Source organism: Myxocyprinus asiaticus, chromosome 29 (assembly GCF_019703515.2).
Source record: "Myxocyprinus asiaticus isolate MX2 ecotype Aquarium Trade chromosome 29, UBuf_Myxa_2, whole genome shotgun sequence".
Taxonomy (NCBI): Eukaryota; Metazoa; Chordata; class Actinopteri; order Cypriniformes; family Catostomidae; genus Myxocyprinus; species Myxocyprinus asiaticus.
In genome coordinates, this window is record NC_059372.1 from 41,857,852 (window position 1) to 41,873,140 (window position 15,289).

General features: G+C 40.6%; 1 long non-coding RNA gene across 1 annotated transcript; it reads right to left on the reverse strand.

Moving 5' to 3' along the window:
- Positions 1–1,948: 1,948 nt before the first annotated feature.
- On the reverse strand, positions 1,949–6,575 carry LOC127419813 (uncharacterized). The gene is made up of 2 exons (XR_007893724.1): positions 6,426–6,575; positions 1,949–6,277 (listed from the first exon to the last, which is right to left on the reverse strand). It is a non-coding gene; the product is annotated as an uncharacterized LOC127419813 (long non-coding RNA).
- Positions 6,576–15,289: the final 8,714 nt, after the last annotated feature.

Below are 15,289 nucleotides of genomic sequence, written 5' to 3' on the forward strand. Positions count from 1 at the left end.
AATAAATAATAATAATGTGCTAGGATAAGTAGTTTATAATTAAATCTAATAAGAAAATAAAAATGGTCAAATTTGGATTCATGCTTACTAATGAATAGTAACATTATTTAAAGCTGGTAATATTATAATTTATGATTAAATTAAATTAACAACATACTGTTAATTATCAGATGCCTTAAAAATCACTGTTATACTACTATGCTTCACACTGAGAACATTTTCAAGCTGCCATGGGTTTTTGCATAGTAGAGACACAGTCTTAATGTCAGCTGAGGAAGTGACGTAGATGTTTTCCAGTTTAACTTTTACGTCATAGTAGCGCATCAAAGAAGTCACCTAACTAGCTTCTCAACAGCGAGATGCACACAACAGGCACAACAACATAGAAAACTTTACAGCTATGTGCATTTCTAACATTCTTTACGCACTGATTTTGGTGCAGATCAGATGTGCATTATCTGTTGTACTTATGATGATGTCCAAAGGCAGAAGACGCAATATGCTCCTGGATTATTCAAGCTCTATACAATCTTTGCTTTGCTTCACTTAGCGCCTTCAATTTATAAGGACATTATCCTTATAAACTCTGTGTAAAGCATAGTAATATCATTTAGACTGAGAGATGTCGTGAATAAACAGACAATTAAGATGAATATTTTTATATTTTTCTAGCGATTGTTTGTATTTTTATAGGTTTTTGTCACTGGACCGGTCATTTGCTTTAGGCTGCATTTTCAATAAAAATCATGCTTTTAGCCTAATTCTATTAATGGAATCCAGATGAGATCAGTTAAGGAAGCAGTTATAATCACTTGATGATAATTAAAAGTAAGATATATGCAGTAAATAATGTGTAATTTGTAATGTTTACATTCTGCATTCATGGCACTAATGCTAATGCTGGTATGCTAAACTTGGCAATAGTATGCACCTGTGACCCTCTTTTATTGTATTTTATGATGGAACTGGTGAAAATAGTCCACGTAGGATCATGGAAAATGTTTTTTATACTTGTTTTTGAAGTAAGACATTCACAATCACAAACTTATTTACATGTGAAAATAATGAGTGGTAAATCTGCCGCTAGTTTGTGGTTAGTTTGCCAGAACTCTAGATTTTTTGTAAGCGGGGTGTTTGGTGATATGGGTGTTACTATGGCAGACAGATAAGAGGGTTAGTCATTGGACAGAATACAGACAAACGAATAATAATTAGAGGCACATCAGTTTTTCACAGGTGTCATTGGCTTACGGAAGGCCGTTCAAAAATGAACATTTATAGCATTCGACATGATACAGGGCATGTTCCATTCAGAAGTGATCATTCCAATGCCCTATTCCCTTCCACTGTGAGAGCTTTGGAGGACTGAAAGTTGTGGGGCTCAAATAACGATTATTTGGAACTTAAGTTATTTTAATTGGAAGTTCTGTTTAAAGTGATCTTACAACATGGCTATAATGATTGTTCTCCCTCCGAAGTGCCCTTCAGAGGCTGATTTATCCTGTTTGGAATGCAGGGACATTTGTGTTGTTGTTGCTCTTCTTCTTCTCTGTTATGTGTTGCGTTCGACTTATATATTAAATACACTTTGCGCGACACCTGTTTTTTGGAGCATGCACATAACGCCGAGGCCAACTGGGGTCCAGTTAACTTGTATATGTGCTATAGAAAGCCGAGCTACAATTGCTCTGTTAGTTTGATTTCCCAAAAACTGGACTATCAGACTGAAGTGTCTACATGACATTTCAAAAAGACAAATTATTGCTTTAGTCCGACTGAAATCAAACTTTTAAAGTGCATATAAACGCACTCACTTTCAGTCCTCCTGCTGTGCCCAGCTGTACTTTCCTGAAGATAAATTTTTTATTGTAAACTCTCCTTTGGCTGAGGTACTGTGCTTGTCATACATAATATTTAGTATGGATAGTATGTGAAGACATATGCAGGGTTTGTTTCTACCCTCACATGGTCAAGTCATTTTTATTTGTATAGCGCTTTTCACAACACACATCGTTTCAAAGCTTTACAGAAAATCATGCATTAACAGAAAATGAAACTGTAATATCTATAAAGACTTAGAGTCATCGTGTAGTTTGATTAAATATGATTAAATTGTAAATTGTGTATAAAATAAATAATTAAATAATAATTGTATTTAGAACCCCAGTGAGCAAGCCGAAGTGGCAAGGAACACAAAACTCCGTAAAAAAAATAACCTTGGGAGAAACCAGGCTCACTGTGGGGGCCAGTTCCCCTCTGGCTAAACAGCATGAATATAATGCCAATATTATCTATTTGTGTGCAGTGCAAGTCATGGTTTAAAAGTAGTAAACTAAGTAAGTGTTAAGGGCCAGTGTTTAAACTAAGATTTTGTATGAACTGTAAGATTAATGACTAATGTTTTTGAAGTTCATCCTGGATTAGCTGCAGAAGTTCATATAGATGCATTGTCCTTTGTTAGTTGGCTGATGAAGGCTTTTGTTGGCAATTAATTGATAGCCTCTGTATTCTATCAATTACACAGATCAGACATGGTTTGATCTGTGTTCTTGTTTGTTGTGTTTAACACTTTTACTAGTAACTAATACAAAACTGCAGCAACCACAACCGTGGTTTCTTATCTCTCTCCTTTATTCTTCTTCTTACCACATACACGTCTCAGGTTCGCTATTGACCCCTAGCGGGAGGAGCAGATTAAGTGAACATATAACATTTTCCCTTTTTTTCACAATATCTTAAGTATAGTTTCGACATTTCCTGAACAACATCATAAGCCAACAGAACAATTGATTCCAGCATGCCAAATCCACCAATATTAACAGTGTAAGCAATCACATTATAGCTTCTTAACCCATAATACAAGGAAATTTATGTTTTTTTGTTTTTGTTTTTTGTTTCCAGCAAAAATTGTTATGGACCTCAATAAACACATCTTAAACACAAGCATATACAATCACAGATTTAACAGAACAGTGCAAATGCCTTTATGTTCAAACATAAAAAGTTTAAAATTTGAAACTCAAATAGCTTAATGTTGTGGTTAGTGTTCATGTGTGACATTCACTTAACATATTCTTTGTGCTAGACTGGAGGGTATCTGATTCTAGGCTGTCTTTGAGCTACCGGTGCAGTATCTATGTAGATGTGGCACCTCTGTAGGGCTCCTCTCTGAATGGCTTTGGCCAGGGCATTGTGAAAGGTGTGTGGTGTTCCACATTTTCCCATCCTCAAGGATGTAAGTGTCCTGTCCTTTTTTTCCCAGCACAGTACAGGGTGAACAAAATTTTGACTTGCCCTTTTTCACATGAGTGGGTAGCTTCACCTGCACTCTGTCCCCTGGTCTCAAAGCAGATGGTTTCAAGTAAGTTTTTACTTGGGACTGGTGGGCCTGGACACAAGCTCGCACTGTAGCATCATCACAAGCAGAGGGCCCAGTGGGTAGAATATGTAGGGTTGTTCTCAGTTTGCAACCAAGTAACAGTTCACAGCCCCATTAGCTTGTGGAAAGTACAGTGAGGTGCGGGCATGTTTGATATTCCTGCTTTTAAGAAAATCAGCAAAGGCAAGGGATGTAAATTGTACACCATTGTCAGTCACAATTTCCAAAGGGTTGGCAAAATGGCTGAATGCCGTAGCAAGAAAGTCAGTGACAGTATCGGTAGTGACATTACTGGTGAACGCTATTTCTGGCCACTTGCTGTAATAGTCAACTAAAGTGAGTGCATACCTGCAGTCCCATGTTCCCAACTCGAATGGTCCAATAATGTCTAGTCTTAACTTCTCCCATGGTGCAGAAGGAAGTGGCTGTAGGGGAGGAACATGTGTTTTGGCACTTTTGTCATGGTTTTGGCAAAGCTGGCAAGAGGAGATTGCAGACTGAACTGAGTGGTTCATGCCATGCCACCAATTCAAGTCATGAAGATGCTGCTTGGTCCTGACAATGCCCTGGTGACCCTGATGTGGTAGATTAATTAGGGCCCCACGCAGGGATATAGGCACCACCAAGCGATATGTACCTCTATAGACCAGGTTGTCTTGCACCGCAAGTTCATCCCTAACATGAAAATATAATGCCAGCTCAGGTGGAAAGTTTTTCTTGTTTTTAGGCCAACCTGTGCGTAGTTGTAGTCGCAGTGCTGTTAATTCAGGGCAACCAGCGCACTCTTTGGAAAATTCATCCACTGACAAAGCACAAGGTTCGGCGAAGAGTAGAGCCGTCAATGGCAGAATCAGCATCCTCCCAGGCAGGTGAGGGCAGATGTGGGAGGCAGTCTGCTGTGACGTTTTCGGACCCTGGCTTGTACAAGACTTCATAGTTGAAGCAGAGCAGGTGTGCAGACCACCTCGCGATGCACATTCCAGCGTGCCCCATACCTTTAGTTGTCAGCAGAGTGGTTAGTGCCTGGTGGTCCATACGGAGTGTGAACTGATGGCCCCACAAGAATGTTCGCCACTGTTCCACAGCCCAGGCCAGGGCTTCTTTCTCCACTATGGCATATTTCCACTCTGCAACCGAGAGAGAGCAGGAAGCAAATGTGACAGTACGCTCTGAACCATCGGCAGGAATCTGTGTTAGCACAGCCTCTATTCCATAGTCCGAGGCATCACTCTATCTCCGAAGAGTAGTTTGGCATGAAACGCGAGTACCAGGAAGTCAGTCCTAAGAATGAACGTAATTTGGCAGGGTCTGTGGCTGGTGCCTTTAGGATAGCCTGAATTTGACCATTGTCAGGAAGCAGGCCTTGCACAGTAATAATGTGGCCCAAATAAGGGAGACTTTTGCAGCTGAACTTACATTTCACTTGATTCAAGATAAGGCTTGTGTGCTGTAGTGCCGTTAAAACAGCCTGCAAATTGCAATAATGCTCGGCTGAAGTGCGTCCATACACGATCACATTATCCAGGTAGTTCTGGATTCCATCCAGGCCTTTCAGTATCATTACCATCATTTTTTGAAAAGCAGCCGGTGCCAAGGCTAAGCCATAGGGTACCCGGCGATAACGAAACAGCCCATCATGTGTAATGAATGTCGTCAGGTCCCAGCTGTCCTCGTGAAGCATCATCTGGAGGTGTGCACTGGTCAAATCAATGCTTGAAAACATTGTGGCCCCCTTTAGCTCAGTGAACAAGTCCTCCATGTGTGGAAGGGGATGGCTATCAATGATCACTGCCCTGTTTGGCTCTCTTAAATCCACACATAAGCGAATTTCTCCATTCTTCTTCATTGTCACCACCCTCGTTGACACCCACAGGGAGGCATCCACCTGCATCTTGTAAACTGCATAGTTCTCTGGAAACTGCATTTCTGACTGATAAGGGAAGTCTATGCAGTTTTTGCTGTACAGTTTGAACTGACTCTCTTACTTTTACATGATGGACAAAGCCTTTGGAACATCCAGAGATGGCCTCTGTTGTCATTGTAGCCATCACTTGGCTCACCACAGCAGGAGAGGGGGATAAGACTACTATATTTCCAGCAATGTGAATGTTGAGACCTGACACTAGGTCCATGCCCAGCCTTTCTTGACAATGTAGATGCCGGTATTGACCACTGCATCATCATAGTATACATGCGAAGGCAGGCATCCAATTACAGGCAGTGCTGATTTCAAGTAAGTTACTAGTTTCATATGGGGGGGCTGTAAAGGAGATGCACTGAAGAGATGCACCACTTATATAGGTGTTGAGGGAGAATGGAAAAAGTGGAACCTGTGTCTACTAAGAGCTCAATGGAAACAGGGCTCATTTTCTCAGTTCCGATGGCCACAGTGCATTTTATTTTATGACGCACAGTTTCCCATCTACTTAGAGCACGTGCACAATTTCAGGAACCTTGAACTCAGGAACATTGAGTGCTTGCACTTTCCATTTTGAGCAGCAGACTCTTGCAAAATGTCCCACATTTCCACAGCTCTTGCATTTAACTTTAGCAGCAGGGCAATTTGGAGCATTAGAAATACTAGACCCACAATGAAAGCAAGTACGATTAGACTGTGCATTAGACTCTGATCGCGTTTTACTCACTGATTTTCCGTGGTGTTTCCGATTGAGTTGTAGTGTACCACGCTGAGCAGGTTTAATCTCATGCACCGATGCTGCCTCCAGCACTTGCATGTGCCCCACAGCGGTCTCCGTTTGGCTGGCTAAAAGCATTCCATCCTTCAGTGTTAGCTGAGGCTGTAGCAAGAGTCGATCATGAATGCATGCAGAGGATGCTTTCTCCAATACTCGGTCCCTTATCATCTCGTCCGTGCGGTCGCCGAAGTCACAGTGTACACTGAGTTTGCGTAAAGCAGCAACAAAATCCTTCACTGATACATCTGGCCTTTGGGCACATTGTCTGAATTTATGGCAATCAACTACAACGTTTGTAGCAGGCTGAAAATATTCCTCTAAAGTTTTGAAAACATCAGCAAAAGTCTGACCTGTATTAGGCAGCGTGTAGAAAACTTTCAACCCCTCGGCTCCCGGGCACTGTAGAACGGCACGTTTTCTCTCCTCCGGCCACCGATCTCCATTGGTGTCGATGGCGACAAGATAATTTTCAAAAATCTTCTGCCAAGTATGATTCGGTACCTGGGGCTGACCCTGGAATGGCAAAAACAAAGTAAGCGTAGGTAAACTGAATGCTACCATCCTAATCACCAAATGTTGTGTCTTACACGTTTTGTAGTAACTAATAAAAAACTGCAGCAACCACAGCTGTGCTCTCTTAACTCTCTCCTTTATTCTTCTTACCACATACACATCTCAGGTTCCCTACTGACCCCTAGCAGGCAGAGCAGATTAAGTGAACATATAACATTGCTCATTGTGTTTTCTGACTTATTTTGCCAGCTGTACAGGTCACAAATAGAGGTTGTGCACCAAAAATTTAAGAGATTGAGTAAAATTTCCATCATGGTCTATTTTTATCCATTTTATATTGTCTTGATAGTCAACTTTTTTAGTTATTAAAAATAAAAGTGCGTAGCAAGCACAAGTCTGATGAAACAGGTACCGGTACACAGGTATCCAGATAGCATACGTACATCTCTGAGATGTCTATTTTATTACTATATTGGTATATTTATTATATATTGGATGGACTCAAGATGGCGCCGAGTATGGCTGCTGCGTTGCGAGCTCCGACACAACATAGTAGTGTTTTGTTTGTTTTGTTCACAATTCTTATGTTTTTTGTCTTGGATGTTGTCTGCCTTATTGTCTACGACAGACAAACACTTTTGGACATTGGTTCAGCAATTTCACACCATAAACCGGACTTCAAATTCCTCAATGCCGACCCGCTGTTTACAAACACGCAAGCGGAGCCCTTAGTCTGGGCTGCCCGGCCGCGGAAATGCAAAAGGAAAAGGGGAAACAGAGCCGGCGTTCTCATCAGAGTGAGACGCCGCGCAAATCGACCCCCACTACCCTTCAGTCTCTGGATAACAAGCTCTGTGAGCTGAAAGCACAGATCTCTTTCCAAAGAGAGACGAGGGACTGCTGCATTATCTGCCTTACGGAAACTTGGATGTCTGCGGAGATTCCAGACTCAGCCATTGAACCCACGGGGTTCTCCGTGCACCGAGCGGACAGAGCGAAAGACCTCTCAGGTAAAAGCAGAGGTGGTGGTGTATGTTTTATGATCAACAAATCCTGGTGTGATCAGAGGAACGTACATTCTATCAAGTCTTTCTGCTCTCCTGATCTGGAATTTTTCATGCTTCTGTGTTGACCATTCTGGCTACCGAGGGAATTCACAGTGGTCATTATCACAGCTGTGTACATCCCGCCACAAGCTGACACAGACCGGGCACTCAAGGATCTGTAAGGGATTATAAGTGAGCAGGAAATCGCGCACCCTGAGGCCGCGTTCATTGTGACCGGGGACTTTAATAAAGCCAGTTTCAAATCAGTCGCACCAAAATACCACCAGCACATTAGCTTCAACACACGAGGGGACCGGGTTTTGGACCATTGCTACTCTCCCTTCTGGGATGGCTACAAATCCCTCCCCCGCCCACCATTTGGCAAATCGGACCACTCTTCCATTCTGCTTCTGCCCGCTTAGAGGCAGAAACTGAAACAGGAAGCACCCACCCTCAGAACGATCCAGTGCTGGTCAGACCAATCAGACTCAACGCTACAAGACTGTTTTGATCACACGGACTGGGAGAACAATACGGATCTATCCAAACCAAAAACCATGGATAAATAAGGATGTTCGCGCGGCACTTAATGTGCGGACTTCTGCTTTTAACTCCGGGAACGCGGAGGAGCATAAACAAGCCAGTTAAGCCCTCCGAAAAACTATCAGAACAGCAAAACGCCAGTACAGGAGCAAGATTGAAGGACAGTTTAACACCACCAACTCTAGAAGCATGTGGTAGGGAATTAACATCATCACGGACTTTAAAGGGAATAAAAACTCCACCATGAACACCGCTGCCTCTCTCCTGGATGAGCTAAAGACTTTTTATGCTCATTTTGAGGGAAATAACACCGCCCTCGCGGAGAGAGCTCTCGCGGCCAAAGCTACAGAGGTTAGTTCACTCTCCGCCTCTGTAGCGGATGTAACCCGATCCTTCCGACGGGTGAATATCTGCAAAGCCGCAGGCCCAGACAGCATTCCGGGCTGCGTCATCAGAGCGTGCGTGAACCAGCTGGCTGGTGTTTTTACAGACATTTTCAACCTTTCGCTCTCTTTGTCTGTAGTCCCCACATGCTTTAAAACATCCACCATTGTGCCTGTTCCAAAGCAATCAAAAATAACTTGCTTAAATGACTGGCGTCCTGTTGCTCTGACCCCCATCATCAGCAAATGCTTTGAGAGACTAATCAGAGATTACATCTGCTCTGTGCTGCCTCTCTCTCTTGACCCGTTGCAATTTACCGCAACAACCGCTCCACTGATGATGCCATTGCATCTACAATACACACTGCTCTCTCCCACCTGGAAAAAAAGAACACTTATGTGAGAATGCTGTTTGTAGACTACAGCTCAGCATTCAACACCATAGTGCCCTCCAAGCTAGATGAGAAACTCAGGGCTCTGGGGTTAAACAGCTCACTGTGCAGCTGGATCCTGGACTTCCTGTCAAGCAGACGCCAGGTGGTTAGAATAGGCAGCAACATCTCCTCATCACTAACCCTCAACACTGGAGCCCCACAGCGCTGTGTTCTCAGCCCACTACTGTATTCCCTGTACACACATGACTGTGTGGCAACACATAGCTCCAATGCCATCATTAAGTTTGCTGATGACACGACGGTGGTAGGTCTGATCACTGACAATGATGAAACAGCCTACAGAGAGGAGGTGCACACTCTGACACACTGGTGTCAGGAGCACAACCTCACCCTCAATGTCAGTAAGACAAAGGAGCTTGTGGTGGACTTCAGAAGAAAAGACAGAGAACACAGTCCCATCACCATCAATGGAGCACCAGTGGAGAGTGTCAGCAGCTTCAAGTTCCTGGGTGTCCACATCACTGAAGAACTCACATGGTCCATCCACACTGAAGTCGTTGTGAAGAAGGCTCATCAGCGCCTCTTCTTCCTGAGACGGCTGAGGAAGTTTGGAATGAACCGCCACATCCTCACACGGTTCTACACCTGCACTGTAGAGAGCATCCTGACTGGCTGCATCTCTGCCTGGTACGGCAATAGCACCGCCCACAACTGCAAAGCACTGCAAAGGGTGGTGCGAACTGCCAGACACATCATCGGAGGTGAGCTTCCCTCCCTCCAGGAAATATATACAAGGCGGTGTGTGAAAAAAGCTCGGAGGATCATCAGAGACTCCAGCCACCCGAGCCATGGGCTGTTCTCACTGCTACCATCAGGTAGACGGTATCGCAGCATCAGGACCCACACCAGCCGACTCCATGACAGCTTCTTCCCCCAAGCAATCAGACTTCTGAACTCTTGATCTCCCACGATCAAAATACATCAGCACTGCACTTTATTACCCTTACTCTTATATCTCACACCGGACTGTCATAAATTATATTATTATTATATTATATTCTCTCTTAACAACTGACTATCAACCGACAGCCTGAATGACAATACAGTACAATACTGTACATTCTATATATACTACTATATATACTTTTTTATATATTTTTATTTTTTATTTTTATTGAATAATGTGTATCTATATAGTGCGTATTGTATACTGTACAGTGTATGTTATTATGTGTATATCAGACGTTTAATTGTGCTGTGTTAATTTGATGTTATTGTAAATTGGTATATGTCTCATCACTGCCACGACTGCTATGTTGATCGGAACTGCACCCAAGAATTTCATACACCATTGCACTTTTGTATATGGCTGTGTGACAATAAAGTGATTTGATTTGATTTGATTGATTGATTTAGAATTTTTCATCTGGAAAGAATCACAATCTAATTAACATCTGCTAAATATCTTAAAAAGATATAAAGAATCATAAACGTCTCAAAGACATCTGCTGAATGTCTTATTGACATCTGAGACGTACTTATTGACATACATCTTATAGACATATTGCAGATGAGCAAACAACATGAAAAATACGTCTTCCAGATGTAAACCCACATCAAAATATTGATATACTGATTATTTGATCAGGACTTTATTTTATTGATATGTTTTTGAGGCATTGATATATTAACATCAGCCGATATTTAAATTAAAAGCCTAGTTTGTGTGCTTTCCAGTTGGCCTTGGCCTTGTGTCTAATGTAGTCTGCCGTAATTGCATTGAGAGACCTTAGATGGTGATATAACATTTACTAAAGCTGGTCGTGGGTAGGAGAAGGCACAGACCAAACTAAGTTGTGGATCTAGTCACCATACACACAAACGTTACAAATGTTTTTGTAATTATTTAAGAATGAACAAAGTGACGTTGATTAGTTTGCAGGTTACTATATAAAACTGGTGTAACTGCGCAAATGGAACAATTAGAAATTATTATGCAATTTCTCTGTATTTAGCCTTGAATAGGTTTCATTCAAGCTGTCAAACCACAAAAAGACAGTACAGTAAAAAATGTAGTAAAAAAAAAATACAGTACTTGTAACTGAAATACATTATGTAGGCTATATGAAAGATACATATACACATTATATCATCCACTGGGTTGGGGAGTAACAGAATACATGTAACGGTACGTATTAATAGCATGTAATCAAAATACTTTTTGAATGAAACTGTATTCTGATTACCAACTATTTAAATTGTAACTGTAGTGGAATACAGTTACTAATATTTTGTTTTTTACAACCTCTTAAACTCTGGTGTATTTTTGGGCTGCTGCCTGCAATTTTTCCACACATATTTAAAAGCTCATCATTCACACATACTGTGAACTAATTGCAAAAAATGTGTCTCATTTTTTCAGAAATACTGCCAAATAAAAAAATAGACTCTAGATATTAATAAATAATAAATAATATTGTATGTGTTTATTATCTTATGGTAAACAGAAAGTTTATATATATATATATATATATATATATATATATATATATATATATATATATATATATTTTTCTTCTTCTTCTTCTTTTGTTGTTCTAGTTTTATAAACATGTAATTTTAGTTCTGTTCACTATACCTCACTTTGAAAAGTCTTATTTCATTCCACTAAATGACAGCAAGCACTGGAAAAAAAATAAGTTTTTTTCTCTATCACATTCCTTGACATTATACAGATCTGAAATGACCTTATTATTTCATTGAATATCTTGGCCTCTGAGTGGACTAGAATCTCTAAACTAGTGGACAAGAACATTTTATAATAAATAGTCAAAAACTTAATTTTCTGATGATTTGTTTAGGATACTTTTCCTGCTGGATGGCATATTTTGTTCTGGACATCTAAGATATAACATTAGATTATTCAGCCAAGCAAGCTCACAGACAAGTAAAAAAAGGTCTTATGTTTTAGAAAACAACCTAAGGTAAAAACAGATATAATGTCTTAAGCTATTTGGGGCTTACATCAACAGTGATCAGCAAATAAAAGAGACGTTTGTATTTGATGACATACAGAAATCATATTTCACTTTGTGATTCTTTTGAAAATTGTTTAAACTGTGGTATTAGGGCAACAAATTAAACTACACATTCACATTACTGAGAATGTGAGATTTCAATTGATATATGAAGGACTTTTCTTTGTATATAAATATTTCTACCCCATTACCTCTGTGATACCTCATATGCCTGACTTCTGTATATGGAAACTTTAACGTTTTAACCGTAAACTTTTTTCGTGATATAGCGCCCCCCCTTTGGACCTGCCGGTAGGTTCAACAGAGTTTAAGGGCTTAACTTGTTTATAGTCAAACAAGTGAAAAAGATCTGCCAAGAAGTAATCCAAAGTATTCAGATTACGTTACTGACCTTGAGTAATCTAATATGTAACAAATTACATTTTACAGCATGTATTATGTAATCTGTAGTGAAATACATTTTAACAGTAACCCTCCCAATCCTGATCATCCACTGATGGCTAGAGTAAATAATCTTTGTCTTTTGATAATGATTTGTGTTGAATTTAATGCAAAATTATGTAGTGGTGCTGCAGAATTTTGAGCAGCCTCTGGAGACGGTGAGTGGCATCAGTGTGTGCATCAGTAAAATGTTCTGATTATCGATGCGTGAAAAAGGCATCGATCCCAAGCCTATCAAAAAGATGTCTGGGTGATGTACATGTGCTATCAGGATAAGGTCTATTTAAGAATTTGTAGAGTTGTGCAACATACGTATAAGTGTACTTATATTTTTGCAATATTTATTTTTTTCTGGAGAGTGGCAGAATGCTCTGCCGATCTCTCCCTCTTCACGTACACACACATACAATGCACGCACAAATAGCGAATGAACGCACTGCCGCTCTCAGCCAGAACAATCACATAAGGACTCATGAAGATGGTTAAAATGAAAACTGATGTGCAGTATCAAATACAAAAAATGGATGATAACTGAAGAGAGCACATCAATATGACAACAAACCCAAATCCTGAACATTTAAGACAATTTTAAAATCCCATCCGGATGCTTTTTTTAGGTTCGAAAGAGGGCATATCTGGGAAAAAGAGAATGTATGGCCACCGTAATTAAGTGGTCAAAGAGCAGCTAGTGTCAGAACTGTGGGTACAAAGACAGATGTCAGAAATTTGCAGTCAGTGTGAAACTGTTGTGGACGAGTGGCCTTCAGTTGGTGCTTTTCTGAGAAACTGTGGGGAAATACAGCAAAAACAAAAACAATATGAAGAATCTTCACATTCAGACACACAGACGCTCGCCTAGTTATGGTAAGTCTTGCCCACTCTCATGAGAAATAACACATGCTTAGGTTCAGATAAAAATAGAGCTAGAACAGTCATGCTAAGGAAGGTAAAGAGAGACAGAGGGGTAATGTAGACCATGCGTGTGTATGATGTGGTGTGGAGAGTGTGTCTGATGTGTCACGAACACTCGGCACAGCTGACGAGTAGAGGCAGACAGGAGGGGGATCGAAAATCCAGATAGGTCTGGATCCAAGCCACCATCCGCCTCTGCCGCCCACTCGCACCCCCGCCCCATAAAAACACAACTATCACATGACTGAGTAAATACCTCCTGTGCCTTCATCATCACTTCTCCTCTTCTACCCCCTGAACTGTTTTTGGGCTGCTAAGGCACAGACTACAACTTCCTCCCAACATAAGTGTGTGTATGTGTGCATGAAGCCCACAGATCCACCGCTCTCCTGGCCAGGGACTTTCCAGGCAAAAGCCTGTTCAGCTGGAGTCAGCGGTTCAAACTGTGTGTTTTGAGGGGATCACAGGAAAGGCACCCAGAGGTGATGGACCGAATCAGAGATCACAAGGGGTCAGGCCACAGTATGTCCATGTCAACTGCACTAAATACATGCCAGATTGAACTAAGAATAAAGAACCTTAAATTGGGAATTGACTGTGTAAGTTTCACTTCACTGAAGGAAAATTTGTTGTGCATGAGAATGTCCTTCAAACTCTGATATATTGAGTGTTTTCCCTTAATGTACAATCAGGGTCCAAAATTAACATTCACTAACTGGCAAGTATTGGCTTTGGAGAGTAAATCAAATTGCTTGCCAGCTGGTGTGTAACTTTATAAGGAATAGCAACATAATACAAGGTTTATATCAAATTATAATCTACAGTAACTAGAATCTAATGATGTAAGTTACGTGAGCGATTCTCAAACCATGCACACATACAATCTTTTTTGACAGATGTCAATCAAAGTCTAGTGATGGGAAGACTCTCAAATGACTATAATTGGATATATAATGATTAAATAATTATACAGAGTTATATTTAAATAATTATAAATATGATACATATTATAAAGATAAAAATTATGATAATTAATATGCATTAAATCATTGTAGCAGACGACTAAAGCATTGATAAGAAAATACAAAAAATATATTGGTTATTATCATATTATTGAACATAAGCCTATCATTGGCCTACAGTCCACAGCAATCCATTTTGCAATTAAAATCATCAATCTGTCCAAAATAGATTTATTATTAGGGATTTTTTAATGACGCGTCAATATACACATTCGTCAGATGGACGCTTTTGGAGCATCTCACTTTGGCAGCGTCGTGGCATAAACACAGGGTTTTTGGGTCACTGTGTCAAGTTAAATGTAGTTTAGAGCTTGGAAAAACATGTGTCTAGACCAGCTACCTTTGAATGCAATAACACATCTTGTGCTGTCACTAGTGTCAAGCAAGCCTGAGTGTGGTTGGTTGTCTGTATAGCTGCACGTTGCCTATATAGCTGCAGTTGCACTTACTGCCCCTTGCTGAAATCAGGAGGGGCTTTAAGCTTGAACTGATCTGATGGTAGGGATATATCATATTACTGTCCAATGAAATGATTATTCATGATTAAATGCATTTTTTAACCATTATTTTTTTAAATAATTAATCCCACTGAATCAATGTGTTAAATCGACAGCCCTTATATATATATATATGTATATATATATATATATAGAGGGGAGGAACTTGCAACACCTGCTTCATATAATCGCAATCAAAAGAACACAGGAATGGAGCTGTGAAGTCCCTGTAAGCTGAGCACCAACATCATGCTGTCTTGCCCCCCTTCATCTGCCCCACTTACCACACACTGCAAATTCTCAAAAGCACGAAACACAGCCCACCCACATGCACCATAACCCTCTGCACTTTTTGCCCACAATGACATAAACTTTCAATACACACTCATAACATTATAACAGTTGTGGCATTGTATTCTCATCC